General features: G+C 37.8%; 1 protein-coding gene across 6 annotated transcripts in view; it reads right to left on the reverse strand.

Annotated features, from left to right (window-relative positions):
- The window catches only part of LOC122708866 (CAAX prenyl protease 2), a 79,067-nt gene that overhangs the window by 48,448 nt on the left and 18,291 nt on the right, over nt 1-12,328 (reverse strand). The window lies entirely within an intron of this gene.

Genomic DNA, 12,328 nt, shown 5'->3' on the forward strand with positions numbered 1-12,328 from the left:
GCACTGGAGAGGAAGAAGCTACATAGAATTGGGTACCAAAAGTTGGTGTGGAAGTTCCCCGTGTTCTCCATGAGCCCTTGACCAAGGGCTGGGCTATGCATGTGCAAGTGACCACAATGGGGTGGTCAGTTAGCTTCAGTCAGACATCCTAGAGTGTGAAGTGGGCCTTAGGAAGCATTACTACAAACCAAGTTAGTGGAGGTGATGGAATTCCAGCTGGGCTGTTTCAAGTCCTAAAAGATGATGCTCTTAAAGTGCTGCACTCAATATGCCAGCAAATCTGGAAAACTCAGCAGTGACCACAGGACTGGAAAAGGTCAGTTTTCATTCCAATCCCAAAGAAGGGTGATGCCAAAGAATGTTCAAACTACCATACAATTGTGCTCATTTCACATGTCTGCAAGGTTATGCTCAAAATCCTTCAAGCTAGGCTTCAGCAATGTGAACTGAGAACCTGCAGATGTACAAGCTGGGTTTAGAAAAGGCAGAGGAACCAGAGATCAAATTGCCAACACTTGCTGGATCATAGAGAAAGCATGGGAAATCCAGAAAAACATCTGCTTCATTGACTATGCTAAAGCCTTTGACTGTGGATCACAACAAACTGTGGAAAATTCTTAAAGAGATGAGAATACCAGACCACCTTACCTGTCTCTGGAGAAACCTGTATTTGGGTCAAAAAGCAACAGTTAGAACCAGACACGCAACAACGGGGTGGTTCAAACTGGGGAAAGAGTATGTCAAGGCTGTATATTGTCACCCTGCTTATTTAACATATATGCAGAGTATATCATGTGAAATGCCAGGCTGGATGAATCACAAGCTGAAATCAAGACTGCCAGGGGAAATATCAACAATATCAATATGCAGATGACACCACCCTAATGGCAGAAAGTGAAAAGGAACTAGAGAGCCTCTTGATAAAAGTGAAAGAAGAGAGTGAAAAAGGTGGCTTAAAACTCAACACTCAATAAACTAAGATCATGGCATCAGGTCCCATCACTTCATGGCAAATAGACGGGGAAACAATGGAAATAGTTACAGACTTTATTTTCTTGGGCTTCAAAATCACTGCAGATGGTGACTGCAGCCATGAAATTAAAAGATGCTTGCTCCTTGGAAGAAAAGCTATGACAAACCCAGACAGGGTATTAAAAAGCAGAGACATCACTTTGCCAACAAAGGTCCATATAGCCAAAGCTATGGTTTTTCCAGTAGTCATGCATGGATGTGAGAGTTGGACCATAAAGAAGGCTGAGTGCCAAAGAATAGATGCTTTTGAACTGTGGTGTTAGAGAAGACTCTTGAGAGTCCCCTGCACAGCAAGGAGATCAACCAGTCAATCCTAAAGGAAATAAACCCTAAATATTCATTGGAAGGACTGATGCTGATGCTGAAGTGCCAATACTTTGGCCACCTGATGCAAAAAGCCGACTCATTGGAAAAGTTGGGAAAGATTAAGGACAGGAGGAGAAAGGGGCAACAGAGTATGAGATGGTTGGATGCATCACCAAATCAATGGACATGAGTTTGAGCAACTTCCAGGAGACAGTGACAGACAGGGAAACCTGGTGTGCTGCAGTCCGTGGGGTCACAAAGAATTAGACAGGACTAAGCAACTGAACAACAACAAAACCATTCTCCCTAAATTGACCTATGGAGTCAACACAATCATAATATTAGGAGACTTTTCGTAGATATTAGCAAACTGGTTAAAAAAATTTATATGAACTAATAAGCAGTTATAGCAAACTTGCAGGATACAAGGTTAATACACAGAAGTCAATTGGTTTCCTGTATGCAAGCAATGAACAAGAGGAATTTTAAATTAGAAACACATTACCATTTACATTAGCACTGTAAAAACCAAAATATTAATACTTAGATCTAAGGCAAAAAAAATCCAAAACAAAACAACCCAAAACCTATGTGTAAGAGCTATATGAGGAAAACTATAAAGCTCTGATGAAAGACAGCAGAACTGAATGGAGAGATGTTCCATGTCATGGATAGGAAGATTAAATAAATGTTGTCAAGATGTTAGTCCTTCCCAACTTGATCTTTAGATCCAGTACAATCCAAATAAAAATTCCAGCAAGTTATTTTGTGAATATCAACAAGCTGACTCTGAAGTTTATGTGGAGCGGCAGAAGAACCAAAGTAGCCAATTCCATATTACAGAAGAAGAACAAAGTCAGAAGACTGACACTACTTGACGTCAAGACTTATAAATCTACAGTAACCAGGACAGTGTGCTGTTGGTGAAAAAATAGAGAAATAGATCAATGGAACAGAATAACATGTTAGCTAGAACATCAAAGGCATGATCCATGAAAGAAATCATTGATAAACTGGGCCTCATTAAAATTAAAAAGTTCTGCTCTATGGAAGACAATCTCAAAGCAAGTCAGAGTGGAAATATTTGCAAAAGATGTATCTGATAAAGGACTTATCTAAAATATACAAAGAGCTCTTAAAATTTAACACCCTAATAAGAAAACACTCCAGTTTTTAAAAAAATGAGTAGAAGACTTGAACAGACACCTCACCAAAGAAGATATACAGAGGGCAAGTAAGTATATGAAAAAATGCTTCACGTTATTATGTCATTAGAGACACTCAAGTTAAAACAACAAGGTACCACTGCACATCTATCAGAATGGCCAAAACCCATTGATGACATTGACAACAAATGCTGACAAAAATGTGGAGCAATAGGAACTCTCATTCATTGCTGCAACCACTATGGAAAACAGTTTTGCATTTTTATATGAAAATATATGATCCAATAATCATGCTTCTTGGTACTTACCCAAATGAATTGAAAACTTAAGTCCAAAAATGGGAATATGGGCTTATGAGAATTCCTTGTACTTCCCCTCAATTTTCCCCTCAAATCACTTTAGAAAATAATGGTTATTTTTTAAAAAATAGGAAAATATATGGAAATGAGGAGTCAGAAATAGGTTTACATTTATATGGTCATTTGTAATAAATGTAATAACTTTGTATGGTAATACTGTAATACCTTTGTATGGTAACAGAATATTAGTAGACTTATTGTGATCAATTTGTAATGTATATAAATTCAAATCACTATGTTGTATGCCTAAAACTAATAACTGTATGTCAACTATCCTTCAATGAAATAATAATGAAAATAGCAAAGGCTGACAAGTATGTGGTGAAACTGGAACCTCTGAACATTGTTGATGGGAATGTAAAATAATGGAGAAAAGTTTGAGAGTTCCTCAAAAAGCTAAACATAGAACTGCCTTACAACAATTTCATTTCTACAGATATGCTAAAGGAGTTGAAAGCAGAGATTTAAAATAGATACTTGTACACCAATTTTCACTGCAGCATTATTCACAATAATACAACGGTAGAAGCAACCCAGTGTCCATCAACTTATGAATAAATAAACTGGGATATGTCTGTTCAGCTGCTTCAGTCACTTCCGACTCTGTGACACCATGGACTGACTGTAGCCCACCAGGCTCCTGTCCATGGGGTTTGCCCGGCAAGAATACTAGAGTGAGATGCCATGCCCTCCTCCAGGGCATATTCTGACCCAGGGATCAAACTTACATCTCCTGTATTGCAGGTGGACTCTTTATTGATGAGCCACCAGAGAAGCCCATGATATATATGTGAATATTATTCAGCTACGAAAAGGAATGAAGTTCTGACATGTGTTATAACGTGGATCAACCTTGAAAACATTATGCTAAGTGAAATATGCCATATAAAGGACAAATATTATATGATTCTACAAATATGAACTATCTAGACTAGGCAAGTTCATAGCAACAGAAAGTGGATTAGCGGTTACCAGAGAATGGCTGCAGAGTTTCCGTCTGGAATGATGAAGAGTTTTAGAAATAATGGTGTTGGTTGTACAACCTTGTGAGTATAATTAGTGACGCTGAATTGTATACTTTAAGATAGTTAAAGTGGCAATTTTTATGTCAGATGTGTATTTTACAACTTAAAAACTAATAATATGCCCCCAAACCACTGAATTGTGTATTTTAAATGAATAAATGTGTATGAAACGTGAATTGGATTTCCATAAAGCTATTTTTTTCTTAGTGGGCCAAAGACCTGAATAGATACTTCACAAAAGAAGATATCTGAGTGGCCATTAAGCACATGAAGAAGTGCTTAATATTATCAGTCACCAGAGAATGTAAATTAAATTCACAATCCACCAGAAGAGCTAGAATTAAAAAACACCAGATGTTAGCTAGCAAAGATACAGAACAATCAGAGCTCTGATATAATGCTGGTGGGAGTGTAAAATGGTACAACCACTTTGGAAAACTGACAGCTTCTTATGAAACTGTCGTAAGAAACCCACAACATAGGTCATACCTATGCCATGACCTACCAATTTCATTTCTAGGTATTTACCCAAGAGAAATGAAAGTATGTGTCCAAAACAAGATTAACAACAGCTGCTCGTAGCAGCTTTATTAAAAATAGGCAAAAACTGGAAAAATTCAAACGTCCAACAACAGAATGGATAAGATGAGTGTATACATGTAATAGAATGCTAGTCAGATATAAAAAGAAATGAATTACAGGCATACCTTGGATATTTTGCAAGTTTGGTTTCAGAAGACGCCAGTAAGAAAAATCTCAATAAGTGAGTCACACAAATTTTTTGCCTTCCCAGGGCATATAAAAATTCTATTTACACTAAGTGTTAGTCACTCAGTCACGTCTGACTCTTCACGACCCCATGGACTCTACAGCCTGCCAGGCTCCTGTGTCCATGGAATTCTCCAGGCAAGAATACTGGAGTAGATAGCCATTCCCTTATCCAGGGGATCTTCCTGATCCACGGATTGAACCTGGGTCTTTGACACTGCAGGTGGATTATTTACTATCTGAGCCACCAGTTGTTATTGTTGTTCAGTCGCTCAGTTGTGTCTGATTCTTTGTGACCTCATGGACTGCAGCACACCTGGCTTCCCTGCCCTTCACGATCTCCCGGAGTTTGCTCAAACTCATTTCCATTGAGTCGATGATGCCATCCAGCATCTCATACTCTGTCGCCCCCTTCTCCTCCTGCCTTCAATCTTTTCCAGCATCAGTTATTGTTTGGTCGTTCAGCCATGTCTAACTCTTTGTGACCCCGTGGACTGAAGACCAATAGGCTCCTCTGTCCATGGAATTCTCCAGGCAAGAATACTGAAGTGGGTTGCCATTTCCTTCTCCAGGGGATCTTCGGGACCCAGGGATTGAACCCGTGTCTCTTATGAGTCCTGCATTGGCAGGCAGATTATTTACCCACTGAGCCACCTGGGAAGCTCTGCATGAGGGTCTTTTCCAATGAGTTGGCTCTTCACATCAGGTGGCCAAAGTATTAGAGCTTCAGCTTCAACATCAGTCCTTCCAATGCACATTCAAGGTTGATTTCCTTTAGGAGTGACTAGTTGATCTCCTTGCTGTGCAAGGGACACTCAAGTGTCTTCTCCAGCACCACAGTTCAAAAGGATCAATTTTTCGGTGCTCAGCCTTCTTTATGGTCCAACTCTTACATCTGTGCATGCTGCTGCTGCTAAGTTGCTTCAGTTGTGTCCGACTCTGTGCGACCCCACAGACGGCAGCCCACCAGGCTCCTCTGTCCCCGGGATTCTCTAGGCAAGAACACTGGAGTGGGTTGCCATTTTCTTCTCCAATGCATGAAAGTGAAAAGTGAAAGTGAAGTCGCTCAGTTGTGTCCAACTCTTCGCAACCCCAGGGACTGTAGCCTACCAGGCTCCTCCATCCATGGGATTTTCTAGGCAAGAGTACTGGAGTGGGTTGCCATTTCCTTCTCCACATCTGTGCATGACTACTGGAAAACCCATAGCTTTGAACGGACATTTGTCAGCAAAGTGATGTCTCTGCTTTTTAATACCCTGTCTAGGTTTGTCATAATTTGTCTTCCAAGGAGCAAGCATCTTTTAATTTCATGGCTGCAGTTATACCGTCTGCACTGATTTTGGAGTCCAAGAAAATAAAATCTGTCACTGTTTCCATTTTTTCCCCAAGTCACTGTTTCCATTTTTTCCATTTTCCATGAAGTGATGGGACCAGATGCCATGATTTTCATTTTTTGAATGTTGAGTTTTAAGCCAGTTTTTTCATTCTCCTCTTTCACCTTTATCAAGGCTCTTTCATTTCTCATTGCTTTGCCATAAGGGTGGTGTCATCTGCGTATCTGAGGTTATCGATATTTCCCTTGGCAATCTTGATTCCCACTTGTGATTCATCCAGTCTGGCATTTTGCATGATGTACTCTGAGTATAAGTTAAATAAGCAGAGTGACAGTATACAGCCTTGACATATTCTTTCCAGTTTTGAACCAGTCCAGTGTTTCACATCCGGTTCTAACTGCTGCTTCTTGACCCGCATACAGGTTTCTCAGGAGGCAGGTAAGGTGGTCTGGTACTCCCATCTCTTTAAGAATTTTCTAGTTTGTTGAGATCTTTAGCATAGTCAATGAAGCAAATGTTTTTCTGGAATTCTCTTGCTTTTTCTATGATCCAACGGATGCTGACAATTTAATTTCTGGTTCCTCTGCCTTTTCTAAATCCAGTTTGTACATCTGGAAGTTCTCAGTTCATGTACTGTTGAAGCCTAGCTTGAAGGATTTTGAGCATTATCTTGCTAGCATGTGAAATGAGCACAACGGTATGGTAGTTTGAACATTCTCTGGCACTGCTCTTCTTTGGGATTGAAATGAAAACTGACCTTTTCCACTCCTGTGGCCACTGCTGAGTTTTCCACATTCACTAGCATATTGAGAGCAGTTTTAAAGCCAATCATCTTTTTGGATCTGAAATAGCTCAGCTGGAATTCCATCACCTTCATTAGCTTTGTTCGTAGTAAGGCCCACTTGACTTCACACTCCAGGATGTCTGGCTCTAGGTAAGTGACCACATCATCGTAGTTAATCAAGTCATTAAGACCTTTTTTGTACAGTTCTGTGTATTCTTGCCACCTCTTCTGAATCTCTTCTGCTTCTGTTAGGTCCTTAATGTTTCTGTCCTTTATTGTGCCTATCTTTGCATGAAATGTTCCCTTGGTATCTTTAATTTTCATGAAGAGATCTCTAGTCTTTCCCATTCTATTGTTTTCCTCTATTTCTTTTGCATTGTTCACTTAAGGCAGAAGGTTTTCTGTCTCCTTGCTATTCTTTGGAACTCTGCATTCAACTGGGTATATCTTTCCCTTTCTCCTTTGCCTGACATCTTAGCAATATTGAACTTTCCAATCTATAAACATGATATACCTCTCCAAATACTGTTTCTCTTGCAGTGTTTTACAGTTCTCAGCAAAGATCTTTTACTTTTTATGTTAAAACTACCCCTATGTGTTTCATGTATTTTGATGCTATTACAAACAGAACTATTTTAAATAGTGTGTAAAAGTTGAGATTTAAGAATAGGGCTGGCTGACTCTAAAGCTTTTGTTTTTAATCACTATATATATGCCTATTTAAGGGAATTAAATTCTATGAATATTATATGTAGAGAGAGACATTCAGTATATATGTATAGACAGTTTTCATTTGGAAAAGAACATCATCAAACAAATAGCTGTTATTTAAAGCAGGGGTCCCCAACCTCAAGGATCTAATGTCTGATGATCTGAGGTGGCACTGAAATAATAATAAGAGAAATAAAGTACATAATAAAGGTAATGCACTTGAATCATCCTGAAACCATCTCCCCGCCCCTGGTCCATGGAAAAATTGTCTTTCATGAAACCAGTCCCTGATGCCAAAAAGGCTGGGGACCACTGATTTAAAGGACATTTTCAGATAATATTCCAATTCTTCAAGAACATCCACAGTGATATTCATGTATCAGTAAAGTATTAGAAGAAAATGAGATTTAGGAAATCATTACATTAGCTCTATCATTCCATAGCCAACTGTGCAAAATGGCATTATAATAGTGAATCTGAATGATTTGTACAGTATGGTGTCAAGCCTAACAATACAACTTACACAGTATCTTATTCCATTTAGGCTGCTATAACGAAATACCACAGACTGAATGGCTTATAGACAACAGAAATTTATTTCTCACAGTTCTGGGGTCTAGAAGTCCAAGATCATAGTGCCAGCATGGCCAGGTTCTGGGCTCTCTTTTTTGGATTGCAGACTTCTCATTGTATTCCTATATGGCAGAAGAACCTAGGGAATTCTATCAAGTCTTTTTTCTAAGTGCACTAATCCCATTTGTGAGGGCTCCACTCTCATGACTTAAGCTACTCCCGGTAGGTCCCATCTCCTAATACCATCACACTGGCCATTAGGATTTCAACAAATGAATTTAAGGGGGACACAAACATTCAAACTGTAGCACACAGATAATGACTGAATTTATTTTAAACTAGAAGTTTTTCCCTAAAAATATGGGAGAAGTTCAGAAAAAAAGAAAGAATAAATAGTAAACACATAAAAAGTTTCCAAAAATATATAAATTAAAACTATAGGGATTTTTCTGATGGTCCAGTAGCTAAGACTCTGCGCTCTCAATGCAGGGGGCCTGTGTTCAATCCCTGGTCAGGGAACTATATCCCACATGCCCCAACTAAAAGATCCCGCATGCCTCAACTAAGATGTGGCACAGTCAAATAAATATTTTACAAAAACTATATACTTGTTCATTAACTAGTAAACTGGCTAAAATAGTTATAAGTCATTGAAATTTCTAATGCTAGCAAAGTACAGGAAGTTAATATCTCATATTGTTGTTGTTTAGTTGCTAAGTCGTGTTGGATTCTTTTGTGACCTATGAACTGTAGCTCACCAAGCTCCTCTGTCCATGGAATTTCCCAGGCAAGAATACTGGAGTGGGTTGCCAATTCCTCCTCTAGGAAATCTTCCCAACCCAGGGATCAAACCCATGTCTCCTGCATTACAGGCAGATTCTTTACTACTGAGATACTGGGGGAGCCAGTATTTACAAATGCTATTACACGATGCAACCCTTTTAAAAGCCATTTCAAGAGCCATAAAAATATAGACTTTGATCAAGTTAAATCTATTTCGGGAAATTAATCCTAAATTTTTCAATTAAGCAAAAAGCTGTATGCATTAAGATACTTATCCCAGGGACATTAACATTAATTATCACTTATTGAAAACTATGTACTCAGAATAATCACTATGCTACATGCATTATGTGTATTATCTTATGTAATCCTCAAAACAGCTTTATGAGGTAGGTACTTTCAAAGATCAAATAACTTGTTCAAGGTCATACAGAATCAGTTCTTAATCACTACAATATACAGATATTCATAGTAATGGTAAAAAAGAAAGAACAACCCTAAAACTTTAAGAGTATAAAATGGTTAATAAATTTTTGATTTATCTTCTTATGGACAACTTATCCATCAAAAATAATTACTAGGAGACTGTCATAACATGAAAAATGCTTACGTATTAAGTGGAAAAAAGTAGTAGGACAAAATTGTGTATGTATTGTGATGACAGCTATATTAAAAACGCATACGATGGAAGTTTATGAGAAGTTTTTACCTTTTCCCTATTTTCCCCTAATTTTCTAAAATAGGCTATATTGCTCTGTAACAAAAAGTTCCACTTAAAAATAATTTCTCTGATGATGGCAAAAGTTAAGATTTGGTTGTTTACCATAGTTATTTCCCAAGAGACTCAGCAGATGCGTAACTATTTGGTTTTCTTGCCTTTAACCCAGTGAACAGAGTAGCAATACCAAACATTTTAAAGAAATGAGGTGAATTAAGCCAAAAGATGAAAAGTTCTTTTGTTGGCTCTGTGGCTTGTTGTCTTTATTTAAATTGGCTAATTATTTCCACATTGGGAAACAATTCAAGACATGCTTTAGAGAAGGAAATAGAAAGCAGGGCATTTTAACAGAGAATCAGCAAACTTTCAGAAACAGTGTCAAATCTTCATTAACTCCCTCAAAAAGCAGAGATGAAGAGCTGTTGCTGCATATCCTGTTGGCTCACCAGCGGGAGCCAGTCAACAAGGATGTGATCACTCAAACCAGTCAACAAGGATGTGATCACTCAAGTCCCTAACAAAGGAATATGCACCTAAGCCTCACACTACTCCAAACAAAAAGATGCAGACTGAAAACGAGAGGAAAACATGATTATTCTTCCAAGCTTACGTGTGCCTCTTCACATAACCTCGAGAACTCAACCACCAAATACAACCCAAGCTATAGATTTCTTCAAGTGGTATGAAAATGAAGTGAGAAGTTGTCAAAGGAAAGAAGAAATTAATATCTAATCATTTGTTGAGCATAAATAAAGATTGATTACCTGAAAAGCTAATACAGTAGTCAAACTTCTAGCAAAACAATATACTGTAGAATAGACCAAAATACTATGGAACAGTGCCTAAGGCAAAGGCTCTGGACCCAGTCTGTCTAGGCTCATATATCCCACTCAATCACTTACTAGATTTGTGACTTTGAACAGGTCTTGAAATATTTGCTATTAGTGTTATATTACCACCATCAAGAGAAAGAGAAGGCAAAAAAAAAAAAAGATAAGAACCCCAAAGAGATGAGTACAAATATTTTTAAATTGAAAATTAAGATGAAATGCCTAACACATAGCAGGTGCTCAATAAATATGTACTGGATGAATGAGTGGATAATGAATGAAAAGAATAAAATATGTGTGTGCAAGAAGCATGCATTTTTTAAAAGAAATATATATACAGTTGATCCTTGAACAACATGCATTTGAACTGTGTGGGCCCACTTACACACCTATTTTTTTTCAATAACTACAGTATCTGCATTTTCATTTTACAGGTCTTTACTTAAGTGTGGGGAAAAGTCTGCATCTGATTAGCAACTGCAATATGTGGAATCAAAAGAACTAGGGTTTGAGTCCTAATTCTATATAAACTGCTTCAGCTTCCTGCCCTTGGATGAGTCATTTATCAATTCATCTGTTTCTGAAGCAGAGATAATAGTATGAAGATTTTCAACTGTGTGGGGGGTTGGCACCACAACCTCCACGTTGTTCAAGGATCAACTATACCTCCAAAATTGACTCTGGGAGAAACAGGAAACTTAACATGAAAACTTGAGGAGGCAATGGCAACCCACTCCAGTACTCTTGCCTGGAAAACCACATGGACAGAGGAGCCTGGTCCATGGGGTCGCTACAAGTCAGACACAACTGATCGACTTCACTTTCACTTTCAAGCATTGGAGAAGGAAATGGCAACCCACTCCAGTGTTCTTTTTTTTTTTTTTTTCTACTCCAGTGTTCTTATCTGGAGAATTCCAGGGACAGAGGAGCCTGTGGGCTGCTGTCTCTGGGGTGGCACAGAGTCGGACACGACTGAAGCGACTTAGCAGCAACATGAAAACAAGTTCGTTATCAAAAAGAATTCCTTTTTCGCCTCTTCCCACCCCCAAAATAGCAGGTTCAATTTTTTTTTTTTACAGGGTAGTTTTAACAAATTTTCACAAAACAGATATAAAAGGTTTGAGAAAAGAAATGGATAAATCTATCCAACTCACTTTCCAAAGCTAGTATAATCTTGATACCAAAATAGGACAAGGACAGTATAAACCAATCTCACCAGGAATACAAATACAAAAGCTAAATCCAGGATAGGTAATAATTAAATGATAAAACTGTTATACAACCCACAAGACTTTTTTATCAGAAAGTCTATCACCATAATTCATCATAATTAGTAGAATAAAGATTTAAAATACCATATCATAATCCCAAAAGATGTAGAAAAAGCACTTTAAAAATACAATGCTTATTTCTAACAAACACTGTTGACAAATTAAGAAGATAAATTCCTTAACCTGACAAGGAGCAAATACCAAGAAACTATATAAAATCATACCTAATAATAGAATTTTAAGTAATCTCATTAAGGAAAGGCAAGACACAGATGCCTAACATCACCTGTGCTCTTCTACCCAGTACTAATATTGTTGTATCTAATGCAACAAGATAAGAAAAAGAAATAAGTTATACAAGAAGTTAAAATGAAAAAGAAAACACAGTAAGAATTTAGAAATGCATTGATTGTCCTTGCAGAAAATCCAAGAGAACCTACAGATAAATTATCAATATTTGTAACAGTTGAAGTCAGCAATACTGAAAAAATGAATAGCACTTACAATAGCAACAAAAACTATAAGACATTAGGAATAAATACAACAAAAGATGCCTAGGACTTATGAAAAGAATTACAAAATGTTAACATAAAAGTGATGTGTTAGTCGCTCCTGTCCAACTCTTTGTGACTTCATGGACTGTAGCCTGCCAGCCTCCTCTGTCCTTG

The sequence above is a fragment of the Cervus elaphus genome, chromosome 2 (genome assembly GCF_910594005.1).
Source record: "Cervus elaphus chromosome 2, mCerEla1.1, whole genome shotgun sequence".
Classification (NCBI taxonomy): Eukaryota; Metazoa; Chordata; class Mammalia; order Artiodactyla; family Cervidae; genus Cervus; species Cervus elaphus.